This window comes from Myotis myotis, unplaced genomic scaffold (genome assembly GCF_014108235.1).
Source record: "Myotis myotis isolate mMyoMyo1 unplaced genomic scaffold, mMyoMyo1.p scaffold_m19_p_5, whole genome shotgun sequence".
Lineage (NCBI taxonomy): Eukaryota > Metazoa > Chordata > Mammalia > Chiroptera > Vespertilionidae > Myotis > Myotis myotis.
This window is the reverse complement of record NW_023416357.1, coordinates 50,671,958-50,698,912: the sequence shown is the minus strand read 5'-3', so window position 1 is coordinate 50,698,912 and position 26,955 is coordinate 50,671,958. Positions and strand designations below refer to the sequence as shown.

The following is a 26,955-nucleotide window of genomic DNA, read 5'->3' as shown; positions in this document are numbered from 1 at the left end:
TATGTGGCGCTTTCCTTCTGTGGAACTTAAGGCGCTTCACAGGCATTTTCTTTCTAAACCTCACATCTCTCTAAGGTATTGCCAAACTGGAGACAAATTTCACAGTTTAATCATGTGGAACACATTGGTAAATATAGATGTGCCTTTTAGAAAGTTGCTTCAAAGTGTACTTTGCAGCTCACACGACGTTTCTCAGGGTGTAAACCAGTGGTGTAATGTAAAGCTCTTGGCCCTCCCCCACATGAGAGGGGAGGATAGATGTGTTTGGCAGCACACAGTAGTGCAGGAGGAAGGGAGGGTCCTGTGGAAAAGGCAGGCTATTTTTTTATGTGCCCTCCCCCGTCATTTCTCTACACAGGGGTGCCTCCTTTTCCTCCATTTCATTTTTGTTTTCTTTCCAGCATCAAAAAAGAAAACTAATTTATAAAATTTAACTTGTAATTAATAGTCTGGTTTAATTTTCAGGGCAGAACACAAAAGTCCATTTTACTCACAAGTCCTGTTGATTATCATCCTGGCCATGGAATCAGTTTTTACAGTTGTAAGTGAAAATGGGTTCTTATGAAGGGTGAATGTGGCAACATTGCAGACATGTCTGTTTCTTTCTCTCATCTTTCCAAATCCACTGTGAGATAGAATGAGTTGTTTTTCCAGAATACTTCTGCCTCTCCCGCCTCATCTTTTCTTTCCTAAACCCCCATACCTCCCAGTTCCCTAGAAAAGATCTCTTGGTATGCAACAGCGACCTGATGTGAGTCCTGGTTGTATCCTGTAGTAGTTGTGTGAACCCTGAGTGGTTAAACCTCCCTGAGGCTGATTCCCCATTTGTAATTTATATATAATACCTATCTCACAGAGTTGTTGTGAAGATTAAATAAGATAATGAACATGAACGAGCTGCAGTGCTATCTAGCAGAGAAAAATAAGGCCAACTAAAAACATTCTGACTGTCCAGCTTTCTGGGGCTGATTGGCTTTACTCTTCTGGGTATGATCCAAACCATTTTTTTAGAGTGAAAAAGGGAACTCCAGGACAACAACAGATACTGGGACTGCCCTAAGCAAACCAGGATGTATGATTAATCTCTACATAGGGAAGCTTTCAGACGGGCGGTACCTGTGCTTACTTGTACATGTTATTATGGATAGGAATGCCTACATTTTATGAATACGAATATAATTTATAGCCCACTTATAAGTTGAACCTGAATCACAACCCTTTGTATAGCTTGTAGTATTTACCAAAATTGCTACCTGGACAACAGGTGGCACATAAGACCATTTCAAGTACTATACACAAACATCAATTTTTTTAACCTATCATCAAATCTATAATTTTGGAAGTTAAATTATTATTTTAAAATAAATTGATTTAGATCAAATTATGAATTGACTTAGAGAAAATAAGTCAGTAAATTATACTACATTTGCATTACAGATACAGTAAGGTTGGCTTGGAACTACTGATATGTAGGAAGCCCTTCTGGATAGGATACAGCCAGTAGAATGAAGAATAATTTACTCAGTATTTGAATAAACAGTTTTATAATATATCACCTTTCATTCCAGGAAAAGTGCTTTGCAAGAGTTGGAGAAAAGATCAATACCCAACTGTGGCCCAAGTGAGGGGAGTAGAATGGAGTAATTGCAGCTGAAGGTTAACTTTGGACACATTTCCTGGTAAGTCCTGAGCCTCACCATCATTTTTGTACATTATTAATGTAAATGATGTATGAAGAATTGATAAAACTTGGCAAAATGTAATACGTACGCTGCTTTAATCTTTGTGTGGATATTTTATTCGTGTTTATCCTTTGAAATTTAGGATGGGACTTAATTGGTCTTGTTTTGAGAATTTCAGAAAGACTCCTCACACTCTTTGAGTAGTTCATTTAATACCCTTGTACCTGACCCTAATCCCATCTAGTTTAAGTTCAGTTGCCAAAAAAACAAACCAGAAAAATTGGGAAGATATTATCATTCTGCTTCTTGATACTTGTTACAAAGCCATTGATAGCAGTGGACTTCCTAATCCTCACCTTACTTTTTTAAAATTTTTATTTATTTTTATTTTTTTAATTAAATCTTTATTGTTCAGATTATTACATTTGTTCCTCTTTTTTCCCCCCCATAACTCCCCTCCTCCCAGTTCCCGCCCCACCCTCCGCCCTCACTCCCCACCCACTGTCCTCATCCATAGGTGCACGATTTTTGTCCAGTCTCTTCCCGCATCTCCCACACCCCTTTCCCCCCCAAGAATAGTCAGTCCATTCCTTTCTGTGTCCCTGATTCTATTATAATCATCAGTTCATTCATTCACTTGATTCTTAGATTCACTTGTTGATAGATGCATATATGTTGTTCATAATTTGTATCTTTACCTTTTTCTTCTTCTTCCTCTTCTTAAAGGATACCTTTCAGCATTTCATATAATACTGGTTTGGTGGTGATGAACTCCTTTAGCTTTTCCTTATCTGTGAAGCTCTTTATCTGACCTTCAATTCTGAATGATAGCTTTGCTGGATAAAGTAATCTTGGTTGTAGGTTCTTGGTATTCATCACTTTGAATATTTCTTGCCACTCCCTTCTGGCCTGCAAAGTTTCTGTTGAGAAATCCGCTGACAGTCGTATGGGTATTCCCTTGTAGGTAACTGAGTTTCTTTCTCTTGCTGCTTTTAAGATTCTCTCTTTGTCTTTTGCTCTTGGCATTTTAATTATGATGTGTCTTGGTGTGGTCCTCTTTGGATTCCTTTTGTTTGGGGTTCTCTGCGCTTCCTGGAGTTGTAAGTCTATTTCTTTCACCAGGAAGGGGAAGTTTTCTGTCATTATTTGTTCAAATAGGTTTTCAATATCTTGGTCTCTCTCATCTTCTGGCACCCCATAATTCTGATGTTGATATGCTTGAAGCTGTCCCAGAGGCTCCTTACACTATCTTCGTATTTTCAGATTCTTTTTTCATTTTGCTTTTCTGGTTGGGTGTTTTTTGCTTCTTCGCATTTCAAATCTTTGATTTGATTCTTGCGCTCCTCTGGTCTGCTGTTGGGAGTCTGTATAATATTCTTTATTTCAGTCAGTGTATGCTTAATTTCTAGTTGGTTCTTTATCACAACATTGAGGGTCTCATTAGATTTCTTGAGGATCTCACTACATTTATCGGCAGTTTCTAGAAAATTATTGAAAGACCTTAAAAGTGTGGTTTTGAGCTCTATATCTTCCATTTCTGACATTTGCGTCCGGTTTCTTTGTCTCCGCATTTTTTTATGTTTTCTTGGTGCACCCCCTAGTGGTCTTTGTGGGCAATCTTGTTGTAGTTAAGCCTTGATTGTTGTAGGTGATACTAGGGGGGATTTGACCTCCAGGCCAACTGGCTGTGAGAATCAGCTGTGTCTGCAGTGAGAGAACTTCTGTCCTCTAGGGAGGTGCTAATCTAGCCTTTGCCTGAACTATCCGGCAAATGCCTCTGTGCAGGGCTTGGGCGGGGCGGATCCCAGGGGATCTACAGGGCGGGTGGAGCGAGCAGTTATGGCTGCTCTCAGTCCTGTCCCCAGGGGCTCTGTCTCTCAGAGTCCCAGCAACCGCTGCAAATCTCAGAGAGAAAGCTGCCTTCAAGTTCCGACCGAAGCCAGACAGTCCCGCTTCTCCCATTTGAGTCTGGGTCCCTAGAGACTCGCCCGGGTCTGGAGCTCAGAGCCTGAGACTCCCTCCCGATTGAAACAGACAACCGCGCCCTCAGCTGCCATCCCGCTCCGCATGCACTCTGCACCTTAGTATTTGACTTCAGCACTGCGCCTCCTCTGAGTCGCGGTATGCTGTTCTCTTTCCTCCTAGTTGTAGAACTTCCACTCAGCCAGCCTTCCTGTGGTTCTGGATGATGTCCGTTCCGTCTTTTAGTTGTATTTTTTTTTTTTTTTTATTGCTTAAAGTATTACAAAGGGTATTACATATGTGTCCATTTTATCCCCCCGCCCTAGACAGTCCCCTAGCCTCCCCTATCCTCCAATGTCTTATGTCCACTGGTTATGCTTATATGCATGCATACAAGTCCTTTAGTTGATCTCTTACCCCCCTACCTCCTGCTCCGCAACCCTCCCCGGCCTTCCTGCTGCAGTTTGACAATCTGTTTGAGGCAGCTCTGCCTCTGTATCTATTATTGTTCAAAAGTTTATAATGGTCTCTATTATCCATGAATGAGTGAGATCATGTGGTATTTTTCCTTCATTGACTGGCTTATTTCACTTAGCATAATGCTCTCCAGTTCCATCCATGACGTTGCAAATGGTAAGAGTTCCTTCCTTTTTAGAGCAGCATAGTATTCCATCGTGTAGATGTACCACAGTTTTCTGATCCATTCATCTACTGATGGGCACTTAGGCTGTTTCCAGATCTTAGCTATGGTGAATTGTGCTGCTATGAACATAGGGGTGCATATATCCTTTCTGATTGGTGTTTCTGGTTTCTTGGGATATATTCCTAGAAGTGGGATCACAGGGTCAAATGGGAGTTCCATTTTCAGTTTTTTAAGGAAACTCCATACTGTCTTCCATAGTGGCTGCACCAGTCTGCATTCCCACCAGCAGTGCACAAGTGTTCCTTTTTCTCCACATCCTCTCCAGCACTTGTCGTTTGTTGATTTGTTGATGATAGCCAATCTGACAGGTGTGAGATGGTACCTCATTGTTTTGATTTGCATCTCTCGGATGATTAGTGACTTTGAGCATGTTTTCATATGTCTCTTGGCTTTCTGAATGTCCTCTTTTGAAAGGTGTCTATTTAGGTCCTTTGCCCATTTTTTGATTGGATTGTTTATCTTCCTTTTGTTAAGTTGTATGAGTTCCCTATACATTTTGGAGATTAGGCCCTTATCAGATATGACATTGGCAAATATGTTTTCCCACACAGTGGGTTTTCTCGTTGTTTTGTTGATGGTTTCTTTTGCTGTGCAGAAGCTTTTTATTTTGATGTAGTCCCATTTGTTCATTTTCTCTTTCGTTTCAAGTGCCCTAGGAGCTGTATCAATGAAGAAATTGCTTCGGCATATGTCTGAGATTTTGTTGCCTTTGGATTCTTCTAGAATTGTTATGGTTTCCTGTCGTACATTTAAGTCCTTTATCCATTTTGAGTTTATTTTTGTGTATGGTGTAAGTTGGTGGTCTAGTTTCATTTTCTTGCATATATCTGTCCAATTTTCCCAGCACCATTTATTGAAGAGACTATCTTGGCTCCATTGTATGTACTTGCCTCCTTTGTCAAATATTAATTGAGCATATTGGTTCGGGCCGATTTCTGGGTTCTCTATTCTATTCCATTGATCTATATGCCTATTCTTGTGCCAGTACCAGGCAGTTTTGAGAACAGTGGCTTTGTAATACATCTTGATATCTGGTATTGAGATCCCACCTACTTTGGTCTTTTTCAGGATTGCTGCAGCTATTCGGGGTCTTTTTTTATTCCAGATGAATTTTTGGAGAGTTCGTTCTAGATCTCTGAAGTATGCCGTTGGTATTTTAATGGGAAGTGCGTTGAATTTATAGATTGCTTTGGGTAGTATGGACATTTTAATGATGTTGATTCTACCAATCCATGAACACGGTATGTTCTTCCATCTGTTTATGTCTTCCTCTATATCTTTTTTCAACGTCCTGTAGTTTTCTGAGTAGAGGTCTTTTACCTCTTTAGTTAAGTTTATTCCTAGGTAGCTTAATTTTTTTGGTGCGATGGTAAACGGGATTGTTTTTATAATCTCTCTTTCTGAAAGTTCACTATTGGTGTATAGAAATGCCTCGGATTTCTTGGGGTTAATTTTGTATCCTGCTACATTGCCAAATTCATGTATTAAGTCCAGTAGCTTTTGGATGGAGTCTCTAGGGTTTTGTATGTATAATATCATGTTGTCTGCAAATAAGGACAGTTTTACTTCCTCTTTTCCAATTTGGATGCCTTTTATTTCTTCTTCTTGCCGAATTGCAATGGCTAGCACTTCCAGTACTATGTTGAACAGGAGTGGTGAGAGGGGGCATCCCTGTCTTGTTCCTGTTCTTAGGGGAAATGGTGTTAGTTTTTGTCCATTGAGTATGATGTTGGCTGTGGGCCTGTCATATATGGCTTTTATTATGTTGAGGTATGATCCTTCTACTCCCACCTTGCTGAGAGCTTTTATCAAAAATGGGTGTTGAATTTTGTCAAATGCTTTTTCTGCATCAATTGATATGACCATGTGGTTTTTTTCTTTCAATTTGTTTATGTGATGTATCACGTTTATTGATTTGCGGATATTGTACCATCCTTGCATCCCTGGGATAAATCCTACTTGGTCATGGTGTATGATCTTTCTGATGTACTGCTGGATCCGATTTGCTAAGATTTTGTTGAGGATTTTGGCATCTATGTTCATGAGGGATATTGGCCTGTAATTCTCTTTCATTGTGTTGTCTTTACCTGGTTTTGGTATTAGGGTGATGCTGGCTTCATAGAATGAGCTTGGAAGTGTTCCTTCCTCTTGAATTTTTTGTAGTAGTCTGAGGAGGATAGGTTTTAGTTCTTCCTTGAATGTTTGGTAAAACTCCCCTGTGAAGCCGTCTGGTCCTGGGCTTTTGTTTGCTGGAAGCTTTTTGATGACTGCTTCAATTTCTTCCATAGTTATTGGCCTGTTGAGATTTTTAGATTCTTCCTGATTGAGTTTTGGAATGTTGTATTTTTCTAGGAATTTGTCCATTTCCTCCAGGTTGTCTAGTTTGTTGGAGTAGAGCTGTCCATAGTATTTTTTAACAATCATTTGTATTTCTGTGGGGTCTGTTGTTATTTCGCCTCTATCGTTTCTGATTTTGTTTATTTGGGTCCTCTCTCTTTGCTTCTTGGTGAGTCTGGCTAGAGGTTTGTCAATCTTGTTTATCCTTTCAAAGAACCAGCTCTTGGTTTCATTGATTTTCTGTATTGTTTTTTTGGTCTCTATGTCATTTATTTCTGCTCTAATCTTTATTATCTCCTTCCTTCTGCTCACTCTGGGGTTTTCTTGTTGCTCTCTTTCTAATTCTTTGAGTTGTAGAGTTAGATGATTTACTACCATTTTTTCTTGTTTTTTGAGATAGGCCTGTAGAGCTATAAACTTCCCTCTCAGGACTGCTTTCATTGTGTCCCATAGGTTTTGGATTGTTGTGTTTTCATTGTCATTAGTTTCCAGGATGTTTCGAATTTCTTCTTTGATTTCATTGGTAACCCAATCAATATTTAATAGCATGCTATTCAGCTTCCAGGTGTTTGAGTATTTTGGGTTGTTTTTATTGTAGTTTATTTCTAATATTATGCCATCGTGGTCTGCGAAGACGCTTTTTATGATTTCAATTTTCTTGAATTTGGGGATACTTTGCTTGTGACCCAATATATGGTCTATTTTTGAATATGTCCTATGAGCATTTGAGTAGAATGTATATTCCCTGGCTTTCGGGTGAAGTGTTCTGAAGATGTCTATTAAGTCCATCTGACCTAGTGAGTCATTTAGGATTGCTGTATCTTTGCTGATTATTTGTCTAGAGGACTTATCCAGTGCTGTCAGTGGTGTATTAAAGTCCCCTACTATGATTGTATTGTTGTCGATGTCTCCTTTGATATCTTCCAGGAGTTTTTTTATGAATTTGGGTGCTCCTGCATTGGGTGCGTATATGTTTACCAGGGTTATATCTTCTTGTTGTATTGATCCCTTTAGTATTATGAAGTGGCCTTCCTTATCTCTTGTTATGGCCTTCACTTTGAGGTCTATTTTGTCCGATATAAGTATTGCTACCCCAGCTTTCTTTTCCTTTCCATTTGCCTGAAAGATATTTTTCCATCCTTTCACTTTCAGTCTGTGTGAGTCCCTTCTAATGAGGTGGGTTTCTTGTAGACAGCAGATGTATGGGTCATGTTTTTTTATCCATTCAGCCACTCGATGTCTTTTGTTTGGAGCATTTAGTCCGTTTACGTTTAAAGTTATTATTGAAAGGTAGTTGTTTGTAGGCATTTCTGTTTTTGTGTGGCTGTTTTCTTTCTGAGCTTTTTATTTCTTATTTTTATACCAGTCCCTTTAGCATTCCTTGCATTGCTGGCTTGGTGGTGATAAACTCCCTTAGCCTTTTTTTGTCTGTGAAGCTTCTTATTTCCCCTTCAAGTTTGAATGATAGCCTTGCTGGATAGAGTATTCTTGGATTCAGTCCTTTGCTTTGCATCACTTTGTAAATTTCCGTCCATTCTTTTCTGGCCTGATGTGTTTCTGTTGAGAAATCATTTGACAATCTAATGGGAGATCCCTTGTATGTAACTTTCCGTCTCTCTCTTGCAGCCTGTAAGATTCTCTCTTTGTCCTGAACATTTGCTATGGTAATTATGATGTGTCTTGGTGTGGGTCTTTTTGGGTTTACCTTGTTTGGGACTCTCTGGGCTTGTGTGACTTTTTTCTTCCCCACCTCAGGGAAGTTTTCTGATATTATTTCTTCTAATAGGATTTCTAATCCTTGTTCATCCTTCTGTTGTTCTGGTACCCCTATTATTCGTATGTTGTTTCGTTTCATGTTGTCCCAAAGCTCCCTTAGGCTCTCCTCCTGTCTTTTCATTTTTTTCTCCAATTGCAGTACGTTTTGGGTGTGTTTTGCTTCCTTGTCTTCTAAATCACTAATTCGGTCCTCCGCTTCTCCTAGTCTACTGTTGATACTTTCAATGGAGTTTTTCATTGCAGCTATATCACTCTTCATTTCTTCTTGGGTCTTACTTAAGTTGTTGATTTTTTCATCTGTTTCTTCTAGCTTCTTGGAGAGGTTGTCGATTTTTTCCTCCATCCGGTTTATGCAGTCTAGGACCCTTATTCTGAATTCTTTTTCTGTCATGTTGCATGCCTCTGTATTACTTAGCTGCTTTTCTGGAGAGTCCTCCTTCTCTTTCCTTTGGGGGTTTCTTTGTCTACCCATGTTTGATCTCGCTGACATATCTAGACGTTGAGTCGTTCAGTGGCTGCTCCCTTGGTGGCAGTGACTCCTTGGTCTGTGGTTGCTCTTCAGGCGGTTGCGGTAGCAGCTGCTCTTCAGTTGGCAGCAGCTCCTCTGGTGGGTGCTGTTCACAGCTGTGGTGGCTCTTCTGGCTGGTGGGGCAAGGTTTCACGTACAGCTGCTGTTCCTCAGCAGAGGGTGTGGTGCTCAGGAGGTTGCTGTTGCTTGGGTCTGCTGCGTTGTTTTAAAGGCACAAAATACAACACAACAAGGCACCACGTACCAGGCACTATACACAAATATATTCACGATATTAATAACCCCAAATAAAGGTGACCACCTGAATTAAGAGAATTAGGGGATAAGGAAGAAGGAAGAGAAAAAGAGAAAAGAGAAAAAAGAAAAGAAAATTAGGGACCAAAAAAAGGAGTGCAAAAATGAAATTGGGAAAAAGGAGGGGGGAAAATAAAAGCGAGAAAAGAAAAAAAAAGAGCGAAAAGAGAGAATGAAGTGGAAGAGGGGAAGAGACTTTTTTATATGAGGAGAATACTCCTATAGAACAGCCATTAATCCCAACAAATTCCAGCAACAGCTCCCTGGAGATGAATGCAAACTAGAAACAACCAATAATATAACGATGAAAATAGAATGGAGAACACTAATCCCAAAATAAAATAAAGAGAAAATAAAATGGCACTTTAAAAAAAAAATGATAAAATGGTAGCAGTAATAATGCTGGTTAAAAATAAGAAGGTAGTAATTAAAAGGGTAAAATCAGGTGATGGAAAAAAGAAGAGAAAAAAAAAAAAAAAGAAGAAGAAGAAAAAAAAAAGAAAAGAAAAAAAAAGAAAAAAAATTGGTTTCTTAGTTAAAAGGTGAAAAAAGAAGAAAAAAAATATTGCAGTAGTGAAGGTCCTTTGGTTCTTCTATTCTTCAGTGTGGCTCGCCTTAGACCTGCCAGGTATTCAGGAGAGTGTTGAGTTTCCCTGCGATACCCTGTTCCTCTGTGTTGTAAACCACAGTCCTTATTTTAAAGCAAGCCGCATTTGTTTCCCAGACTGCCTTATTTTGTGTTTAGCAAAGAGTCAGTTTGTGGGTCAGCCTCTGGGTGGCAGTGTTCTGGGGTTGGCCTCTGAGGCTATAGGGCCTCTCTGTCCAGTAGAAGTTCACTGCCCAGATCTGGCTGCGTAAGAGTTACCAGTGCTGTGTTGTTGCTGGGATTGAAAATCCCTCTATAGGCCAGACCCTATTAACTCCCAGGGACTGATCAGGTTATTTTAATCCTTGATCTCCTACAGGGTGGAATCTGGGTGTGGCTGTGCTCCTTGCCTGGGGGCTGGGGGGAGGAGTCTCACTCTCCGGAGAGAATGGCTGCCTCAGTCCTGGGCTCAGGGGTGACTCAGCACTCAATTCGCTGCCACCTCTCCCGGCCCCCCTTCTCTCCTCAGTCTCTCCCCAGATTCCACTCCTCCGCACACTCTCCCTCTCTTCAGCACAGGTGAGTGTCTGTATCTGAAATGTCCCACGAACAGGATTCAGTGAGAACAAACAAACAAACGCCGGCCACGGAAACGGGGAAGGCTTGGTTTCTGTAAGCTTCTTCTCTTACCGGGACTGCATGGTCTGGTCAGCTCTTCAGGCTGCTCCCTTTAGGCTCAGTCCTCCGTGATCACAGAACCCAGCTCTCAATTCCCCCGGCAGCGCCAGGAATCCCGCGGTTCTCCTTTCCCCTGTTAGGGGCTGTGCCTGTCCCAAGGGACGCGGCTGTCTGCCACGCGGTCTCCCTCCGACTCTCTGGGCTCAGAGGTCTGGCAAACTTTCCTGCCCAAATCCCTGGTTTTTTTACCTTTCCAGGGGAGTTCTGCTCTTCCCGGCTGCAAACCGTCTTGCCAGCTGAGGAATTTCGCCAATTCGGGGTGGATGTTACTAGTTTCAGCTGCTCACTCCATTTGCTCAGGGACACGACCTGGGACGCGTCTGCCTATACCGCCGCCATCTTTCTTCTCTAGTTGTATTTTTGAAGTGGTTGTTCGAGGCAGCAAACTCTGGCGTTAACCTATGCCGCCATCTTGGTTTCCTCACCTTACTTTGTTTTTATTCAGTTTTCTTTTTGTGACTTCTGTCAATGAAAAACATGAATGCTTCTTATTGTTTTGTTTGTTTGCTTAAAATGGAGACAATTTTGGTAATGTATTAAGATACTTGGGTTTGAATGATTCGAGGTCAGCCATTCTCTTTCCTAAAACACGTCAACATATTTGAGAGATGGTCATTCACAGATTCTGTGTGCACTCAAACTCAGGGTCTATAAAGGTTTACAAGTATTTGTGTATGACTTCATGTGTATTTTCAGAGTTATTTTTTTTTGTGTGAAACTTTGAAAAATGAAGAGAATTAAGTTGTTTCTAAAAAGCCAAAGCAGCCTGCCATCTCTTTTTCTTTTCTGGGCTACGGTCCAATTTGCACAGCAGTTGCAAAGAAAAAGCAAACGCATCACTAGATTCAGCGAGAAATATTGTAACAGTATGTAATCTCTGTCAAGATAAAATTGCTTTGTGATTTACATTACAATAAATCCTGACCTTTAAGTGCTGCAGACTAAGCTAATCTGTGAAGCACTTTATTCCAACACTGAATCAGCGAGAGAAGCTCAACCAAATTGACTGCATTAGTCCCACCATGGTGTGGTTAAAGAGCCTATATATATCGAAGCAGATTACAGAGCTTGTTCCATGTGTACTATAATAAGTAGGATAATTGAAATATTCAATCTGTTTCATCATTGTGAAATAATAGAATTATTTAAACCTCCCTTCTGTTTGCCTATTATGAAGATACAAGTAGCCTCATTAAATATCATTAGGGCCTGATTTAGATTGATGAGAACAAGGAAATTCAGAATTAAGGCAAAAATACCACATGGCATTTCAACCTAACTGACTTCTACGGCTGTTATTTATTTTCATTTTCTTTCTTTCTCACTCTTCTAATTTTTTGTAAAATAGTTAAGGTATTATGTTGAATTTCTCAGTACCAGCTTTGAGTTTTGGGCTATTTGTCTGTCCAAGTCAATCATTGGGAAATGGAATTTTCTCAAAGATAGGATTTAAAAATAAATAAATAGAAGTTACCAAATTTGGGAGATTTTGGGCCATTTCCCCCTCAAATATTTTTCTCTCCTCTCCTCTCTTGGCTTTCTTCTAGATTTTGATTACACACATATCAGACAACTTTAGACCATTCCAGAGCTTACTAATACTTCTTTTATTCTGACTATTTTTTCTCTCTATGCTTCATTTTGGATAGTTTCCATTGCATGTCTTCAAATTCACTTTTTTTCTTTCTTTCTGCAGTGCCTAGTCTGCTATTAATCATATGCAGGATATATAAATATATATTTCAGGTGCTACATTTTTCATCTCTAAAAGTTCCAATAAAAAATGCTTTCCATTTTTCTCCTCATCAAACTCATGTTTGATAATTCTATCATCTCTCCTGCATATGCCTCTTTACTTGCTGAGTGAATATTGGCTGGATACTGGATATTGTGTTTTTGTTTTTGGGTGCTGAACTTTTTGGCATTTCTTTAATGTTGGATTTTGTCCTGCCACACAATTAAGTTCTTAGGAATTAGATTTTTTGAGACTGGGCTTTACGTTTTGTTAGTCTAGGGTTAATGTGACTCTATGGCTAAGGCAGAACCCTCTGAAGACTCTTCCTCATGCTGCGTGTATTACAAGGTCTTCCCTCTCCAGCTGGTAGGAACATTTCTTTCCCTGTCCGAGTTGTAGGAATTGCCTGGCTTATTGCTTTCTGTTGCTTCTTTATTTGGTCAGAGGTACAGTATTGTCTTTTCTTGTACAGATCATTACTCATTCAAAGATCTGAAGTAAATCTGCCAAGCTTTGAAAATCTTTATCTTTGTAGCTCCCTCCTCACTGGTACTTTACCCCAGAAATTCCATTTGTCTTGGCCTTCTGTATTTCAACTTCTGTCTTTTCAATGTGGAAATCACAGGGCTCAGTTTTGGTTCCCCTCTCTTGTCTGAGAACTGGAAACTCTCTTTAGGCAATCAGTCAGCTGGAGCAGTGGCAAAGCTCACGTTTTCCCTCTTTTCTTAGGGACCACTCATGTGCTGCTTATTTTTCAAGCTCTGAACCAATTCCTTCTATACTTTTGTCAAATTTTTCTTTGTTTAAGGTGGAAGGTTCCCCGTTACTTTATCATGGCCAGAAGCAGATGTCTCAAATAACTGGTGTTTAAAAGGTACTGTATGATTTTTATTTAACCATTTGTTCAGAAGTTCTTGCCAGTACACATTTCTGGAAACATCAAAATAAGTGATACGACGATTTTTAAACAAATTTTAGACACAATAAATTATAATAATTGTTAATGCTCATTTTCCAACCCAAAGCAATGTAATGAGTACAAAGCACATAGAACACCATAATTACTTCAGCAACTAAAAATCAAATTTTTACTTTTTTTAGGGAGAGATATATAAGAAAGTGTGGAGTGCTGGAGGCCTCTTCTATTGTTTCTTATGATAACTGTTGCTTTGCTCTATCTTAAAGTTACATTTGAGTTCAGGGGAATGATTTTCATTTTAGTAAGGCAAACTTTTTTGTTATTTTGTGATTTTTTATTTTAGATTTTTATAATAAATTTATAGGGTGCCTTGAGGGCAGCACAATTTGCATCACAGGGGGCCACCTAAGAAACTCACCTGGGACAGACCACTCTGTTCTGCCTTGGAGCACTATTACCTAGAACTAGAATTTTTCATGAGATACTCTACATTATAAATAGAGACAGCCTCAGGGCACCATATTAATGTACACTAGAGGGTCTTCTCATGCATTTTGAGGGGAAAATAGCAGTTTTGATATCCCCATGATGAGAGCAAGTATTCCTGATGCTAAAAGGATACTTGAGCACTTAGCTGAAACATAAGCTTTTTTAAAGGTCAATTTTATAGTTCCAAACAATTTTATTTATTTATTTATTTATTTATTTATTTATTTATTTATTTATTTATTTCTGACACTATGACAGAGGACCCATACCCTCCCCCTTCCACCCAGTCCCTACCTCTTCCTTCTCTCCTTCCCTCATAGACTGTTGTTTGTGTCTATGGGAGATATATATATATATATCTCCTTTATCTAATACTTCCCCAAATTTTTAAATTAAAATATAGTGAATTTCTAGATTCATTTGCTTTAATGCTGAAAGGAGAACAAAAGTAATAGTTTGAAGGAAAGATTATATGAAAATATTGATAGATACAGATAAGACACATGAATGGTCTTTCAGGCTACTATTTATTTCCTTTATTTTTTACAAGAATTTATTTGAGTGCAAACTGACAACCTACTATTTATTTTCTTAACAATTAAAAAAACCTGCTACAACCGTTACAACTAGATTTTTACAACCTTTGACTTACCAATATTTAAATTTTCTGTGACCTAATCTGTAGACTGGAGCATAAGAATAGCTCACTGATCTTTTGTGACATAAACTAAATCAACATATATCTCTAAAACAACAATTTTGTTTTTTATTAGGATGAGCCTCATGTCTTTCCAATGACTCAGGGCTTACATTGTCCTCAGGTCTGTCAGACATCCCTACACCTTCTTGCACACAGTCCTAACTCCACATATTTTCTTGTTCCTGTTTGATTTGGGAGTTTAGTGGGGTATGTTATCACGTATTTTGTTTTAGATTTTGGTATGTGGGTTTTTTGTTTTGCTGTCAGAGCTGTTTTCTGGTTTTATGACAGAATTGGAGAGATTCAAAGCTACCCCACTGCCACAACTATCTTCCCAGAATTTCCCCCACCTTGGCTTCATAAAGTTTTTGTTTCCCCATCTGTTAAAATAATGAGAATGAAACAATCTCCTAATTCCCCTTTCAACTCTAAGACCTGTGACTGTATAAGGTAACCTTATTTGGTGGATCCAAAATTTTGAGGAAAGGAGTATATGAGATACTAACGCACTTTCATTTTTTAGACCCTGCATGTCTACCATTAAGTTGCTATGTCCTAGGATTATATTTTGTCCCCTTATCAATACTCATCCTTATATCCATCCACCCTAATAACAAACAATGAGCCTGTACCTTTGTTTCTTAATCAGGTTTGTGGTGCTGTTTGAAGCTATAAATAGCCACACCATAAATGTCATTTTTCAGATACATGATCACCTAAGCAGGCCTGATTGCTACTTAGAGGTGAAATGTGAGTCTTATGTGTGTGTTTTTTGGGGTGAGGGTGTGTGAGATAAACTATTCCAGCTTTATAAGAGGATTTCTTACATGCCACCACAATCTAGACCACTTAGCATGAATTTTCTCTGGGATTTAATAAGCAGCTAAGGAAAGCCAATTGACATCACCGTTGGGTTAATAGTCAGACTGTAGGAGCTTGGAAAACTTTAATAAATCTAGGCATATTGCCTATAGGCATGTAACAATTTAGTGTTATCAAATAGCCTTGTATAGACAGACAGCTTCTCTGTAGAGGGACAGTCTTGCAGAATAGTTGTCAGGAGAGACTTCAGCAAATGGGGACAGAAGACACACGCGGAATACGCAAGGGCAATGTTTCATTCCTCCAAAAGGATCATGAGCTCAACAAATGTAGGTTATGTACCTTTCACCACATTCTCTGAGGTCATACAATTTATATAATAAGCATTTATGGGATACCTACCATTCACCAGTCATTTTGTTAGGTACTTTCTTTATCTTTTTAATGTAATTTTTTCTTAATCAAGTCATACTTGCACATGCTTAAAAAAATCAAACAATACTTTGAAACTCATAAAAAATAGTTGGCCCCTGTTTTATTTCTTGTGTCTTCAATTTATTTTCTCCAGAGACAACTATTTAAATTACCTTAGCTGTTTAATATTTGCTTCCATATAGCTAAATAACCATGTTCATTGCTACTTCTTGATTTATCAGTTTTAAATATGATTTATCAGTTTCCTGCTCTAAAGATTATCGTTTAGTTCTCTATGTCCCCATCTATTCAATACAAATATTTATGATTTCTCATCCTTTCTGTAAAATTATATAATCATTTTTATTTAAGTCAATATTTGTTTACATTGTATGATCATTTAATATTATACATACATAGTGAACCATATATTATACTATATGTCATTTCCTTTCAGATAGAACTTATGTTTTCTCTGAAATAAAAAACATTCCTTCTTTTTTTGTTTTTTACTTTTCCATGTAAATATCAGTAATTCATTTCCAATTTTCTGACAGAACTGAAATTCTAATACTTTGGGTAGCTGTTATATTTACTGAGTGTTAGAGACATCTCTTCCACAGGCCTCTGTTCTCCTGCCTTAATCTGCACTGGTTGCTCTTCAGTCTGTCACCTCGAGATTCCCATCTGTGTATTTGCTCCACCTGCATGCTGTTGCCCCACTTAACTCTAATGCTTATTTGAATTTCCCATTCTTTTATTCTCTTTATGTTTCCGTTTGGATTTTTTTCCTAATGAACTATTCCCCAATTCATTAATTCTCTAGGCCAACCTAATCTGTTGTTACATCCATCTATTGATTTTTTAAATGAGATATTTTATTTTTCAGTTCTAGAATTTCATTGGATTCTTTTTAACATAGATTGCAGTTCTGACAAAATTCTTCATCTTGCCATTTATTTTCTTGCTTACATTATCATAGCTATTTTGAAGTCCTTATTAATAACCATGATACCTGGACTACCTGTTTTTTTTTTCTCTTTTGTTTTTAGTTTTTGTGTTTCTGGCTTAGTGGATAATTTTGACTTAATGCTGGATATAGTAAATTAAAATGTATAGATGCTCTCGATGATTTTTTTCTTTTTCTAGAAAAAATTTTATTTTCTCTGGCAGGCAGTTAAGAGGAGGGATGGGTCACCTCAGTACATTTGTGGTAATTTTTTTCAGTCTGTTCTTACTCCTAAAATATTTCCTTTCAGGGAATCTCCACTAAAACTCTGGAGCTGTTTATCAAGACTTCTTATTCTTGGCAGGCTTTGAATTTCAATTTTTGTCTTCTTGACACTGAGGTCAATTCAAGACTCTGCTTCACTTTTAGTTTCTAACTGCAGATTTCTGCTTGTTTCTTGGCTTCCAATCCTGCACAATTTAAGAATCTGCAAATGCTTTGATAAGAAAAAGTTCCAAGAATACCAGGTTTACTTCTACCAGTGGTCCCCTTTTCTTTAGGATAATGGAGCCTCAAATTTTGGGAGCCACGTATCCCTCATCTTGAATTTGGGTCTCCCCAGACCACTGAAACTGACACAAACTCCCAATCTTTTTGTTCAATTTGTTCAGTACCCCACATTGCAAATTAACAAATGCTCTGAGGGAAAAGCATCAGTGAATCTAAGTTTTACCTCAGTATGTGAGGACCCCGCAGGGGGACCCTCGCTCTGTCCCACCGACCGACGGCGACCCCAATCAACCACAGGAGACGTCACTTGATGCAAACGGCATGAGGCTTTATTCCAGCGCGCGCTGGGGCTCAACCCGTACTCACTCACGCAGGAGTAGAGGAGTTGGGCCCCCAGCAAGCGGTTTTTTCAGCTATTTATATGCAAAAATCACACATCAGGGAGGGGGGTGGCATGCAGGAGGGGGAGAGGAGAACAAAGAGATTTCAAAGGGGTCTGGTTCGTGTCTTGATAGGGCATTCCTCCTCGTGTTTTCACAACCTGTTTATCTCAAGGTTGATTGAAGCCTGGTTTACTCAGCCTGCCCTTTGTTGGGGCTATCTCCTGAAACAGCCTTAGGGAGGGCGTCATTCTCTCTGTTCCTATCTCTAGTGGGGGAAGCCTAGGGAGTTGAGATAAAATGGGCAGCTAGGCCTGGCAGCTGGGCCTGTGCAGTTTGTAACATTCTTTTATTCTTTCATTCCCCCATTTGCTTTTTGGTAAGTTCTAATCATGGAACTTCTGTCTCTAGACATTCCTTTTCGAAACTATCTCTCTGGCGGAGAGACTGGTATTGCTGCCTGAGCACTAGTACCTGCACAGCACTTATTCCTTCTCTGATAAAGGTGACCAGTCGGTTTAAGATACAGGGCCCAAGAGTAAGAATTAAAAGCAATATAATAAGAGGACCCATAAGGGTGGATATGAGGGTCCACTGAGTCCTGGACTTCTCTATTTTGCCTGGGCTGTCTTAAGCCGGGTGTGATGAAGCCATGTCGGGATCCCGTCGACCTGACTGCCGTGGGGGTGGTCCTTTCAGTCCTTGGGTGGCAAATTTCTTTACCCAAACAGTGTCACCAGGTTGGAAGGGATGAACCGGATACAGGCAGATCATCTTGGACGTGCTTCTGGTCTGCTTTCTGGGTAGACTGTAAAGCCTGAAAGAACTTGAGTAAACGGGTGAGATGAGTAGTACAGGGTCTGGAAGAGTCACTAGAATCTGTAAAGGCCCCACTGGTTTTAGGGCAGCCTCCTGGGCTGCTTTGTCTGCAGCCTAGTTCCCTCCTGCTTCTGGGGAGTCAGTGCCAGTTGGCCCATCGTCCTTGCTCTGCTCATGTCTGTCTAACTGCTTACTATATTACCTCAAGGATCCTGGCTCTGAATTCTTTCAGGGAAAATGGGCGTTGAATTCTCTTCTGTAGCTGCTTCGTGCTGAGGAGGGACAGAAGTTTCTCTCAGAGCCAAGAGATCCTTGCTATCTGTCAGAGGGACGATGAGGCCTGGGCACAGAAGGAGGTGGGCTTGTGACCTGGCAGAGACAAACTGTAACAATGGTCTGGTGGGAGGGAAAGAAAACATTTCAGTTTTAATAACCTCTGTTGAAATAGGATTTTTCTTCTTAAAACTCCTCTATGGCTATCAAAAAGCCAAATCAAGACCAATTTATTTACTGTATTCAATTTAGCCTGATGTTTGCATAAACACAACAAGAATGGTAACTGACTACCTGTGCTGGAATTTCATGATTGAATCTTAATGTGCCCCGTAGGGCCAGGAAGCCAAGCCATCCAGCTGCCATCAGGTCTGCCTGCTGTATCTGCTGCGTTAGGTGAATCCCTCACCTGTAGCAACTCCACCTGAGCCCACGCTCTAGGCTTTAAGGCCCATCTCAGTAGCCCTCCTACTCATTGCGGCCCAGAGTGTATGGGGTTCCGCAGGGATGCAGAGGCATCATTATTGCTCCCCTTCTACTCTTACCAACCGCCAGTGATGGTAGGGCATGGGCCTGACGCTTCAGCGCCAGCCATCTTCAGGGCTCCCAAGCAGGATACCAGGCTTTTCCTGTGGCACTTTTATTGGCTTCAAGTCTTCAGAGCTCAGACAGAACTCTTTAAAACATGATACTCCAGTCAAAGTTTTCATTAAATAAAACCACTACTGGAAACTGGTCTTATTGAATTTATGCAAAGAAATGTATTGCCATGACTTATTAAGCATTGCCAAATTTCAGAGGAATTATATAAGGAGAAAAACATACTGATCTGCTCTAAGATCTTCTGATTTTTCTTGTTACTGCTCTTTTATCATTTTCCCTAAGTACTTTGGCATAACTATTTACCCTCTGTTTAGGGAGGCAGAATGTAAATTATTTACTCTTTCTGACTTACTGGCCTGTATCATTTGATTAATTTTCTTTTAACATTTCTCTTCTCCTTCTTATTACATATACAACCTTTTTTAATTTCATGCTTTCAAATTAGCCTTTAAACCTTCTTTCTATGTCCTTAAAAAATGCATAACCATGCCTTAGACCTTCTATTCCAAACAAGCTTTTCCCAGTTTTCTACAGTTGAGGTTTTGTGTCACCTCTGACATGGGCATGGTCACACAGGCCCACAAGATAGTATACAGGCTGCCAACTATCAACTGTCTCTCGATAGAGACTAAAACCTGATGGGTATTCTCCTTTGCCCAGTTGGGCACCTGCCCTCTTGGCAGCTAGACACCCTTTACTTTTGGAGTTCACCCCACATAGTCCCCTTCCAGGACAGCTAACACATAGCTATAGCAATATTCCTCAGTGTGGGAGACTGGATATTTGCCAGTTACAGCTGCATTTAAACCTGTAAGAGAATTGAAGGTTAATACAACACATTAATACAATGAAACATAATAACATAATATTGGCATCATGGCCTCTTCAGGCAGTCAAATCCTCTGCTACTAAACATGAGATATGGCAGAGCTATACAAACGTTTTAGGGAGGTGACTAAAGTCCATACTTTGACCTTTCTATATAAGGTAAAATTGTCCTTGTCTTTCTGAAGCCATGTTTATGAAGATGCAGGCATCATCTGAGTCTATTATGCAATTTTCTGCAGGTATAGTCCTTTTCAAGTTGGGGTGAGTCCTGGGGTCGTGAACTTCTTTACCCATACCGAGTCCCCAGGCTGGAAAGGATGTACAGAGTCCGAGGTGGCACTGGCAGGGCATCTCGAACAAGCTTATGGATGGCTTGCAATTTCTGTAAGAGATCACATCCAAGTAAGGGGTACAGGCATTCTGGCATGACTAGAAACGAATGAGTTACCGTGTTCTTTCTGAGGTCCACAGTCCTCTTTGATGTCCAAGGAAAAAGGCAGTTTGTCTGGTGGCTCTTAGAACTGGTGTCTTCTTAGATGTTACTCGTCCCATTGGCTCTGTCAAGACTGAATAGGCTGCTCCAGAATCACCAGAAAATTATCCAGGGGTTTTATTTATCTACAAATAATTACACCTAAGTAGACATATAAACATCAAATAAACATCCATATTTACACCTTTTCAGTGAACAAGTACTTTTACAGTCTTGGGAATTTTGGCAGATAACAGGAACACTGCCCAAGTCCCCTGATGGGGGCCTGACAAGAACAGATGTGGGGGCCTTTGGCTGGGGGGTACAAAGTCTCCATTCTTTCTCTCTTGGCACTGCTAAGGACAGGATCATTGGAGAGGTCTCTTCACCTAGGCAAGGCTGTGCTGAGTCATCTGGGGCAAAAGTGGTTTCTGCTCAGTTTCCCTATTTTACTTGTCCCAGCTTACTGGTCTATTATGCATTCTATTTTCTTAAAATGTATTCTGGCACAGGAGAAGGTTGTTTGCTGCACAGAGGCAGCTAACCTCTACACAACTGGGCTCGGACATCTGCCCAGCAACCTGCAGCCTATAAGTTCAATATGCAGCCTCCGGTTTTTCTAACCCAACGAGGTTTCGGCCAGTCTGAGTCAGACTCCTCCTCCTCTCTTGGAGAATTTCAAAGTCCTGATAGCTCCCAGGTCCAGGGAGAGTGCCTTTTTTTGTTAACCCTTAGGGCCCTGCTTTTTGCCTTTTTACCAGTTCCCTTTGTGGCAGAGCAGCAACCAGGCCTCTTTCAAGGGAGCACACTGGAAGGAGATATTAACCCCTCCTCTTCCAGCCTAGGGTCTCCCAGGGGCCCAGCCAGAGCGTCCCCCAGCAAATCCCGGAAAGCCGCTGCCCTTTTGCAGTGGTATGGACTCAAGCAGGGGTTCACTGGATGTGGCCGGCAGCGAAGCGCTCACTGGCTTCTGCCTGCAGCTGCTCGCGCCCACAAGCTCTGCCCCGCAGGTGCCCGCCAGCAGCTGCTGCAGCTCCTGTAGGCTCTCCTTGACTGTGCACACGCCTCTTCTCCACCAGGGGCTTCCGGGCCTTGCGGGCAGCTCAGGCATGCAGCCCCCCCCCCCCCCTTCTTTGACCTGGCTCTCAGGGGCTGAGTCTGCCTGGCAAACAGTTCTAAATCACCAGGGGGGCTGTGGATTCTAGCTTTGTTCCTCCTCCGCTTTTCTAGCGGGAGTTCAGTTGTTGTTGTTTTTTTTTATTCTTAGAAACCTTAATCCTTTAATGATTACCAAAAGTGAACATTCAGCAATTTTAGATTAATATTTATGAACATATTTTAAATGTACTTTTACTCTTAAGATATATCTAGACATTTTGTGATAAAACTAAGAACAGGTATCGGTCTGATTCAGCATTGGAGGGGTTAAAAGAATAAACCAGGGCAGAGAAAGACTGTGCTTACAGTTACTTTTTGTAACCTTGAAGTTCATTGATAAGACCTGTTAGGTTTGCAGCCAGCAGCATAACTGCCACCCCCCCCCCCCCCCCCCCCCCCCCACTTCTCTCAGCCCAGGCTGCTTTTCCTCACAGATTTTTTCTTTTTCTTTTTTTTTTTACTCTTTTATAAGCAATCTCAGAACTAAGCAATCTTGGAATTACAGCGATTTACAACCCAGGTAAGAGCAAAGAGCAACTGATAGACAGAAATTTATATTAACTAAGTGGGCTGATTCCTTCTGTAGTGGCGAGCAAAAGACTCTGAGAACTGCTAGAGATTCTTGCAGCCCACCGCGGGTCCAGTCCAAACGTTCAGCCAGATGAATTAACAGAAATGCAAAATAAATCAAAGTAACTTTCACTTTACACAGACTAGTAATGAGCAGCCAAAATAGATAAACACTCGTATTCACGCTCTCAGTAGACTAGCCCAGACTGAAGCTGAGCAGATAAACAAAACAATGCCCAACTCCCCAGACGGGCGTGGGGGCACTCCTGGCACCCATGTCCCAGAACAGAATTCTTGACCAACGTTTTGGTGAGAACCTACCGGAGGAGTTAAGACTGCATCCAGTCCCCCCTTTTGGTAGTAAATTGGCTAGTTCCACACAAACAAACAGCTGTTCACTCATGCTTCCTCAGTGTTTTAGCATTCATTTTAATTTTACAATCTCTATTGTATTCCTTTAAAAAATTTTTCAACATGTAATTAAGAACAGCAGGTTTACTTTGTCCCGACCTCATGATGATCGGTGATGAGAGACAGACAAGGGAGGGGTGACCTGTTTTCACATATTTTCACTCAGGTACCCGCCTGACCAAAGTTGTGGAGCCACACAAAGGAGAGGAGCGGGCAGGCCCCCTCCCTCCACACTCGCACACTTTCACCAGACATTCATTCAGCAAAGGCATTTAGCCACCACAACACACAGTTTTTCTCAATCAGTAACATTTTTAAGAATAACCTTCAAAAATGCAAGACATAAGTTTTTTATCATTTGAATTCAGTAAGCTTCAAGGTCCCAAGTTCTCAGCAGTTCTGGAAAACCACACCTGAGGCTGGCAAGCAGGTTTGACCCAGCCCTTGACTTTAAAACGACCATAATGCTTAAAGGAGTAGTTTGAGTCTGTCCCATAGCGTCCGTCCAGTGAGTCCACAAAATCAAACAAAAGAACACAGACACCAAACAAACAAACAAAGACACCTAAGAACAGCCTTCCGACCCCACGGAAGAAAAACTGAGTCTGTCCCATAGTCAGTTCGTATGCCACCAAAAACACAAATAACACAGAAGTTGCAGACAGGAGGACCCACTTCCCCCTCCTCGTCTGCCACAAACACGTAGCGGAATCAGACGGGCGTGATCCTGACAATCTCTGATCCAACAGCTGAAGCCGATCAGCGCCCTTACTAAAGGAGACTACCAGGCGTCCCTGGCTCTCCACCACCCTTGGGGCGTCCCCCAGGGCTGCAACCTGTGGTCCTCCAGGCACGTCTACCGACCACTGTTCGGCCACTCTCACGAGTTGCCGAACGGCTGCCAAACCGAAAACGAAAGTGCGCACTCAAATCCAGACCGCTTGACAAACACAAGACAAAGACAAACAACTCGGGGCCCTCCTTACCTCCAAGGTCGGCTCCGCGGATGAGGGGTGGCCGTCTGATCCAGGACGAGCCCCCAAATGTGAGGACCCCGCAGGGGGACCCTCGCTCTGTCCCACCGACCGACGGCGACCCCAATCAACCACAGGAGACGTCACTTGATGCAAACGGCATGAGGCTTTATTCCAGCGCGCGCTGGGGCTCAACCCGTACTCACTCACGCAGGAGTAGAGGAGTTGGGCCCCCAGCAAGCGGTTTTTCAGCTATTTATATGCAAAAATCACACATCAGGGAGGGGGGTGGCATGCAGGAGGGGGAGAGGAGAACAAAGAGATTTCAAAGGGGTCTGGTTCGTGTCTTGATAGGGCATTCCTCCTCGTGTTTTCACAACCTGTTTATCTCAAGGTTGATTGAAGCCTGGTTTACTCAGCCTGCCCTTTGTTGGGGCTATCTCCTGAAACAGCCTTAGGGAGGGCGTCATTCTCTCTGTTCCTATCTCTAGTGGGGGAAGCCTAGGGAGTTGAGATAAAATGGGCAGCTAGGCCTGGCAGCTGGGCCTGTGCAGTTTGTAACATTCTTTTATTCTTTCAAGTATGCTTCCCTTTTCTCTATGATCTTGGCTGTTCAAGTTCTGATTTCCTTCATTGTTTCCAATGCCTAAAAGAGCTGTTCTTATACAGCTTTTAGTTTGAAAACTCATGACTTTCAGGACTTGAAACTTTTTTTTTTTTTAATTTTAGTTCTGTAGTAATTTATGTCCTTCTATTTTTCTTTTTCTCTTTTTCCTTTCTGCAATTCCTGATATTTTGATATTAGGCTTTCTGAATGGATCACTTAATTTTTAACTTCTTTCTCATTTCCATGTCTTTGTCTCTTCCCCTGGACCTTATTCAGAGAAGAACCTTTGATCTTATGACTTGGGGTATGAAGCAAGTATAGATACTGGTGTTCTGAGAGCCAGATTAGGGCTGGGGTTGAGCATAAAGGTTGTTCTAAATGTAAACTTTCCCTCTGTGCCCCTGTTTTCAATTTGTTACTCACCTATGCCTTCAGCTATAATGTCTGTCCCTGAATCCTGCACTTCCCTGATTCATCTTCTCCAGTACACTTCAGCCTTCAGCACGGATGGAGGAGAGAGATTTGTCTATAGTTTTGTTTTCATTTCCAACTCCACACCTAACCTCGGAAGTACTTGGTGTTGCCAGTTTTTGAGACTTTCCAGGCTCTATGGCACAATTAGAAAGAGCCACACCATCTGGGCCAAGAAGCTTTTGATTTGTTTCAGTCTCTCCCATCATGGCTATCTCCAATTCAACTTCAGCAATGCAGCTGGAGTCATTGTCCCTGGTTAAAACTGCTGCCCTGGGGTAAGAGAAATCTCTTTTGCTCTCATGACTTTATTCATCATCTATATGCTGATGAATCACAAATTTATATCTCTAACCTGGATTTCTCTTCAAGGCTTTAATAATAATATGAGAGACCCAGTGCACAAATTTGTACATGGGTGGGGCCTGGCCGGCCTGGCCCCAATCAGGGCGGATTGAGGCTGGGCCTGTTGGGAGGAAGAGATAGCAGGAGGTTGGCTGGCTGGCCTGCCTGGATTGGGGCCCGATCAGGGCTGGGCCGGCTGGGGGAAGGGGCCACGGGTGATTGGCCAGTGGGCCCTGCCCTCGATTGGGGTTGTGGAGCTGATTGGGGGCAGGGCCGGCCATGGGGTGGGGCAGTGGCCCGGCTAGCCCCACCCCCGAATGGGGTGAGTGGCGGTGCCAATCAGGGGCCAGCGGCCTGGAGGAGGGACCATGGGTGGTTGGCCAGTCAGCCCTGTCCTTGATTGGGGTGGGGGGGCTGATCTGGGGTGGGTCTGGGTGGGGGAGGGCTGCAGGAGATTGGCTGGCCAGCCCCACCCCCTATTGGGGTGGAGGGGCGATCAGGGGTGGGGCTGGCCGGGGGGCAGGGCTGCAGGCTGATCAGGATGGTGGGGGCCCATCGGGGGCATGGTCAGCCAGGGGGAGGGGCCGTGAGGTTGGCCGCTGGTCCCACCCCCTGATCAGGCCTGTTTGCTGGCCACAGTGAGCATCACAGCGACCGGTTGTTAGGTCGTTATGGCCATTATGGTAGCTGCCTGGCATTCACAGTGAGAGGGTAAGGGATCTCTCTTACCCTCCGGACTGTCAGGTTTATGAAGTTAGGGGCTGTATTTCTTCAACTCATGCCTTTCTCCTCAGTCCTTAGTTCAGTGCCTGGGTTTTGTTAAGGCCTTTTAAAATATTTATTGAAGGAATAAGTAATGGAATTGGAAACATGAATTCAATTTTGAACTAGCCTGATACTCTGAAATTTTTACCACTTGAATATATTATTAAAACAAAACAAAACCTCAACCAAAATAGAACCATTGACATATGAGGTTACATAATTTTAGACTGAGGTGAGAAGAGAATTATTATCAATTTCAAACTGAGATGCACACAAGTTGATATTAAATGGCATACACATTTTTTCCTTAAAACAAGTGCTATAATCCTTTAGTGTTATCATTTGCATTACAAATCAATATACTGACCAACCTTTGTACAGTAATTTTTGTTTCCTGACAAATTAGATGATATTCTTCCTCTGCTGGTTTTAAAGGTTCTTTTCTTTGGTCTACTCTTTGTACAGAACATGGGCTGCCTTCGTGTGTCATGGATTAACTTGATGTGTTTTACTTATGAACTAGTTGTAGATTCAGTCCCAAATGATGAATTAGCCTAGCACTCTAGACATATTCTGCTGTTTGACAAACATGGGTCCAATTACACTACTGAGAAAACATATAAAAAAGGAGCTCACTAGTGTCATTCTATTTTTAAATATAGAATGCTTTTATTAGACTTCAAAACATTCTTTAACTGCTTATCTGTCCTTTGCTCTAGATCTATTTTCTTCAATATATATACTCTAGTTCATTATGCAATTGTATGTTTCCTGTAATTGCCTCTACATTTATATTAGCACAATCTTCCTCTGTTTTACCAAAGCAAAATTTGAAAAGTGGCCATCTCAAATTTTATCTTTAAAATGTTCCATAATGAATAGAGATAGAACCACAACTTTAACTTATCTAGTTAATGAACTGTAGCTCTCCTGTTTTTAGTAACATCTCCCCACGTTCTTGGTTAAAGGGACTAAGAAATATGTATTGTTATCACAACCTATAGCAATAAATTACCTCAACATAGGTATAACAAAAGGAAAAATTTTATAGCCACATTCATATTCAAAGATCTTGTGATACAAGCCAACCCCTGTGGGGGTATTATTTTCAAACACAACAGGTTGACATTATAT

General features: G+C 41.2%; 1 long non-coding RNA gene across 1 annotated transcript in view; it reads left to right on the top strand.

Annotated features, from left to right (window-relative positions):
- Window positions 1–452: 452 nt before the first annotated feature.
- The window catches only part of LOC118656968, a 198,134-nt gene continuing 171,631 nt past the window's right edge, over window positions 453–26,955 (top strand). Inside the window, exons 1-3 of the long non-coding RNA XR_004967780.1 lie at window positions 453–541; window positions 1,569–1,679; window positions 13,151–13,216. This is a non-coding gene — a long non-coding RNA (uncharacterized LOC118656968). The remainder of the gene's footprint in view (window positions 542–1,568; window positions 1,680–13,150; window positions 13,217–26,955) is intronic.